Source organism: Chrysochloris asiatica, unplaced genomic scaffold (genome assembly GCF_000296735.1).
Source record: "Chrysochloris asiatica unplaced genomic scaffold, ChrAsi1.0 scaffold00054, whole genome shotgun sequence".
NCBI lineage: Eukaryota > Metazoa > Chordata > Mammalia > Afrosoricida > Chrysochloridae > Chrysochloris > Chrysochloris asiatica.
In genome coordinates this window covers 2,542,870-2,549,320 of record NW_006408572.1, presented here as the reverse complement: position 1 = coordinate 2,549,320, position 6,451 = coordinate 2,542,870, and positions in this window count along the sequence as shown.

Sequence of the window (6,451 nt, the reverse complement as noted above, 5' to 3'; positions counted from 1 at the left end):
ATTTAGCAAATGTTTACTCATCACTTAACTAATCACCCAGCACTCTGCCACCATGCGAATGGGAGCTTCAGAAAGGCCTGCTGACAAATTTGAGGAAGCCAGGGGAGCCAGAAAGGCTTATTGGAGGATGGGTTGCAGCGTCCTGGGCCAGAGAGAATGAGAACAAGCTTGCTGAGAGTGTTCCTGAAGCCAGCTAGGAGCTCCAGCTCCTCTCCCCTCAGATTCTCCCCAGCTCCCCAGCTTGTGCCCATCTGCCACCAGGCTGGAAGAACCTAGCTCCTTAAGGCCCCACTCTACGCTGACCCAGGAGAAGCCAGCTATTGATTAAGCAGAGGCAAGTGTGCATTTTTATGGGATCCCAGTCCAAAAAAACAACAAACAGTTCCTATCAAGTCGACTGTGACTCATAGTGACCCCGTGTGCTGCTGAGTAAAATTGCACTCTCCAGGGTTTTCCTGGCTATCACTTTTTTGAAACAGATCATGAGACCTGTCTTCTGAGGTGCCTCGGGGTGGGTTCATACTGCCAACCTATCAGTTAGTAGCCAATCACTTAACCATTTGTACCACCCAGGGGCTCCAATGGGATCCCATCTCAGACCTATTTTTAAGCCTCACCTTCATGCTGGCTCTACGACCTTACCTTCCAGGAAGCAAGAGTTTTTAAACTCATCAGCTATGACTCCATCCCATGTCACCGTCCAACAGCCCCCTTCCCCCCCTCCCTCCACATCAGCTCCTCATAATGGGCCAATTTTCTTTTACCTTCTGTCTGCCTGGAATATATCTCAAGAAGCTTTGTGCATTAAAATATCCTTTACAACTCTATGCTCGATATCTCTTTCTGCTCTCTAATTGTCTCTTTTAACTCACTGCACTTTCAGTGTAAATCACCCAGGCTCCCCCTCTTCAGGCTGTTAATAAACACAAGCTTGAAAAAATATACATAAACATCTATTGTTGGCTAAATACCTCACAGCACAGTAAAAAAGCCTGGGGGAGGGTGTAAGAGGCTTCCTGGGATGACCCAGCCCTTTTAAGAGGATTGCTGGAACCAGGCTAGTTTCTGTCCCTAAAAAACCACTGGGTAAAGTATCCAGGATGGCCCAGGCAGGAAGGAGGAGGGGAAGAGGAGGGGACTATAGAGCTCTTAACATCCCTTCATCCAAGAGCAAGCTGCTCCTCTCAGGGGAGGTAGAAATGGGGGTGAGGACAAAGGAGACCTTTGTCCGGGGAAAACAAACAGAAAATAAACCCCTTACCATGGAATCGACTCTGTATGTGTAGGGTAGAGCTGCACTCCATAGGATTTTTAAGACTGTGACCTTTCAGAAACTGTTTGCCAGGCCTTTCTTCCAAGGCACCCCAATAGGTTCAAACTGCCAACCATTTGATTTGTAATCAAGCCTTAAGCTACTTATACCACCCAGGGACTTTTTGTCCAAGAGCAGTGGCTAATTCAGATGGCATTTCTGAAGGCTGGTTCACAGGCCCCTAACCTCCTGAAGAAGTGGGTCAGCTCCCAGGACACTCAGCCCCAGCTTGCACTGATGTGACCCACCCTCCAGCTTGCCCATTCCTGTTCTCAGTGCTCATTAGAGGCCTTGGTTTCTAAGCACAGGGAGGGTGGGGAGGTCCGTGCCTTTATGTTACTGATTTCTCTGTGGCAGCATGCACATTAATGGCATGCCTGAACGGCAGAATTTGACATTGCTACTGCAAAATATTCGTGGGTCACTGGTGCTTTCCAAACTGGCGGTGGCACCACTCCGCTCCCGCCCCCAACCCCCAGGCAACGCAGGGGCTTTGCTGCCTAGGCTTCTGCTGCGCATTTTCAGGTCTCCGGAAAGAGAGCTGTATTAAACTCTTCAATCTCTGTAAGTACCATTTCCCAGAAGGCCTGCTCTAAGGAAGAAGGAAATGCAAGTGCTCAGCACCTAAGCAGGTAGGAGGCCTCGGAGGCAACCGGCTCCATGTCATCTCCCCCCACTTTGGGGACAGCCTTGAGTAAGACAATCATACTCTGTGAATGTCAGCTGGCCAGAGATTTAGGTATGGCAACATCCAAGTGGCCGCTCTCTGCTCCAGCCAGAGGGGCCTGAGAAAGGCTCTATTCAGTAATCATCAAGTCAGACTTCCTCAGTGGCAGGAAGCGGAGGTTGCACATGGCAGTGTAGGCAAGGGAAGATGGTGTGTGAGCCGGTCACCCAAGGCCATACACCTACAGTGCTCACTCCAAAAGAAAAAGCGCAACCTGGGGGGCAGTCAGGTAGCTCTAGGGTCAGAAATGGAAAGATGCAGGCACATGGGAGGAGCATCAGAAAGTCACACACATCACTTGGGCCTGCTGAGCATCCCTCCTATAGCCAAGCATGGGACAGTCACCCAGTCACAAATTTGAGTACCGACCATGTGCAAAGTCCTGCCAAGATCCTGGGAAACTATAGTGAATTACGGTCCCTCCTGAGTGGAGCTTCCATTCCAGACGGGTAGGAAATGGAATCTCCTTTATTTGATTACAGGGAGACCTGGTTCAAGCCGTGACTGCTAATAAAATGTCCGCATTTTGAACACACCAGTCTTTCCACAGAGGAAGATATGGCGGCCTGCACCCTTGGGAACCCTATGGGGCAGTTCTCTTCGGACCTACAGGGTCTCTCTCAGTCGGCAGCCACTGAACAGCATTGGGTTTTATAATTTTTGAAATTTGATTATACAGCCCCTGGGTAGTCAAACAGTGAACACACTCAGCTAACTAATCAAAAGGTTAGAGGTTCGAGTCCACTCAGAGTTGCTTCAGAAGAAAGGCCTGGTGATTTACTTCAGAAATATTAGTCATTGAAAACCGTGTGGAGCACAGTTCTACTCTGGCACACAAGGGGTAGCCATGAGTCAGAATAGACTCAACAGCAACTGGTGGGTTGGTTTTTTGATGACAAGGGAGGAAGCCAGAGGGCTCTCTGTTCACAGATGAGACCAAGAGACAGTACACAATTGGGGGCGGAGTCCCCCTCTCCAAACATATTACTGACCATCTGTCAGGGACGCTTGCAGTTATGTGACCAAGGGACGATTTTGGTCTGAGCCTTGGGAGGAGGCTTTGCCCACTGGGCTCTGAAGGGACTTAACCCACAGCCAATGCTGGCAAGTTTCTGTAGAAGCTGCAAACCTTTAATTCCATCCAATCCAGCACCTGTCCAGTGCCACCTAGTTGCTGCTCCCTGACGGACAGTTAGCAGGGCTGCATTGACATTCTCCCCCTATGCTCTGGGTCACAGGGGTCTCTGAGGTGTTTTTATTCTTTATCCCAGCATCTGAGCCCCAGAGGCCCTGAGGTGCCTGACCCTTCCTTTTGTCTGCCACTTGGAGAGTCTCTCACTGTTTTATCTGAGGCATTTAAAGTGTCACTGAGTGTCTGGCACTTTGTAAAGCTAAGTTGCAGGCACTTCTAAATTTCCATGCTGGCCCCCTTTTCAGGAGTCACCCCAGGCTTGCCTCCTGGCCTTGGCCTCTGTCAGCAAAAGGGCTCCGATCCAGCCTGGGCAGCAGCGCTCCTCCCGATATGCACAGAGAGAAACCAGCTGGAGAATGGGTATATTCTGGTTGGAAGGAACTATATATTCCTCCAGATGCAAACTGCCAGGGCATAACTGCTGTGAACCACAAGCCTACACTCCGTCCTCCAGCCCCAGACTTGTCCTGTTGCTGTCCTTCCCCATGTCCTCTGTACCACACCATGAGGAGCGGCTGTCAGGACCCACGGGTGATGGATACTGTGGCAGTGGTCCCTGCAGTAGCTCCCCTTGTGTCCCCCCTCCTCCCACCAGCCTCACACTAACCTACCACTGGCCTCAGTCTTCCCAGTGGCCACAGTCAGAAGCACCCCTATGACCTACTCCTCGTCTGAACCTTCTGGCTGAGAATGTCGTTCTTCAGAGCACGTACCCATTCCAGCCTTGAAGACAGTCCCCAGACAGGTTATATATCTGCCTTCTAGCAGATCTTTCTTCCCCACCCATTTCTTCTCCCAACGCCAATGACAAGTTAAAATGGAAGTGCAGTTTAGGGCTGGATAGTGGTTTCGGTCTTTAAAGGCCTCTCTCATAGAGACAATCTCATCACAACCCTGGGATATATCTCCACTAGGACTACTTTATTATAACCACCATTTTACAGGTAAATAAATGAAACTCCTAATGAGTCTTCCTCCAATCCTGACGCCATGTTCTTCATATAATCCAGATGCTCTGTACAGCACACAGATTGAGTCCCACCCAGAGGCACCTCAGAGGAAAGACGTGGCGATCTAACTTTCAAAACATCAACCAATGAAGACACTATGGAGCACACAGTTCTACTCTGACACACACAAATGTCAGAATTGACTCAACAGCAAGATTATTCAGTCCTGGGCATGTGAGACCAAAACTGGGGCTCTTCCCTGATAACCCTGCCCTGCCTTCCCTAAATGCTTCCCAGCCATTTGGGGGCAATCCCAGACCTGGCTGTCACTAGTAAAGACCCTATTCACAAGATTTGTTTCCTTTTGTTGTTAGGTACCAATGACTTGGTTCCAACTCATAGCAACCCTATGCACAACAGAACGAAAAACTCTGGTCATGTGCCATCCTCACACTTGTTAACGTTTGAACCCATTGCTGTTGCCACCATGGGAGTCTTCTTCTTTTTCACTGACCCTCCACTTTACCAACTATTATGTCTTTCTCCAAGGACTGGTCACTCCTGATAACATGTCTGAAGTATGGGAGATGAAGTTTCACAATCCTGGTTTCTAAGGAGCATTATGGTTGTACTTCTTCCAGCATAGATTTGTTTGTTCTTCTGGCAGTCCATGGTACTTTCTCAATATTCTTCTCCAACACGACAACTCAACTGTCTCAATTATTCTACAGTCTACCTTATTAATTGTCCAACTTTTACATGCATATAAGGCTATTGAAAATACCATGGCTTGGGTCAGGCACACCTTAGTCCTCAAACTGACATCTTTGCTTTTGAACACTCTAAAGAGGTCTTGTGCAGCAGATTTACCTAATGCAATCCATCATTTGATTCTTGACCACTGCTTGCATGAGTGTTGATTGGAAATTCAAGCAAAATGAAGTATTTAACAACAGCAATCTTTTCCCCATTTATCATGATGTTATTCATTGGTCTAGTGAGGATTTTTGTTTCCCTTACATTGAGGTGCAATCCATACTGAAAGCTCTATGTAAGTATTTTACATTGGTAAGTATTTTAAGTCCTCTTCACATTCATAAAGCAAGTTTGTATCACCTGCATGTTGCAGGTTGTTAATGAGTCTTCCTCCAATCCTGATGCCATGCTCTTCTTCATATAATCCAGCTTTATTTGCTCAGCATACAGATTGAATGAGTACCGTGAAAGACTATAACCCTGGCACAAACCTTTCCTGAGTTTAAACATTCAGTGTCTCCTTGTTTTATTAGAATGACTGTCTGTGCACAGGTTCCTCATGAGCACAATTAAGTCTTCTGGAATACCCATTCTTTCCAATGTTATCCATAGCTTGTCATCCACAAAGTCGAAAGCCTTTGCATAGTCAATAAAGCACAGCTAAACATCTTTCTGGTATTCTCTGCTTTCAGCTGAGATCTATTTAACATCAGCAATGATATCCCTAGTTCTACATCCTCTTCTGAATCCAGCTTGAATTTCTAGCAGTTCCCTGTTGATGTACTGTCGAAACCATTTTTTAATTATCTTCAGCAAAATTGTACTTATTTGTGATATTAATGATATTGTTAGATGATTTCCACATTCCATTGGGCCACCTTTCTTTGGAATGAGCACAAATATGGATCTCTTCCAATCCGTTGGCCAGGTAGACATGTCTTCCAAAGGTCTTGGCCTAGATGAGTGAGCGCCTCCAATGCTGCATCAGTTTGTTGGAAGATTTTAATTTGTATTCCATCAGTTCCTGGAGGCTTGCTTTTTGCCAATGTCTTCAGTGCAGCTTGGACTTCTTCCTTCAGTGCTATTGGTTCTTGATCATATGCTACCTCTTGAAATGGTTGAACGTCAATCATTTCTTTTTGACACAGTGACTCTGTGTATACATTTCATCTTCTTTTGATGCTTTCCTAGGACTTCTGTAACAAAGCTTCACAAATGGAGTGGCTGAAAACAATGGACAGTTTATTGACTAAAGTTCTGGTGGCCAAAAGTCTGAAATCAGGTGTTAGCAGGGCCATTCTTGCTGGGAAGGCGCTAGAGAAATATCCTTCCTTACCTCTTTTTTTCTTTTTTAAGGTTTTTATTGTGCATTGAGTGAAAGTTTACAGGGCATATCATCAGTTTTACATTCAACAAATCATATACCTTGTTTCATTACAATGATTATAATCCCCTCCATGTACCATATTTCTCTCTATCTACTTTAGCTTTTTAAAAAAAAAACAAAAAACCAC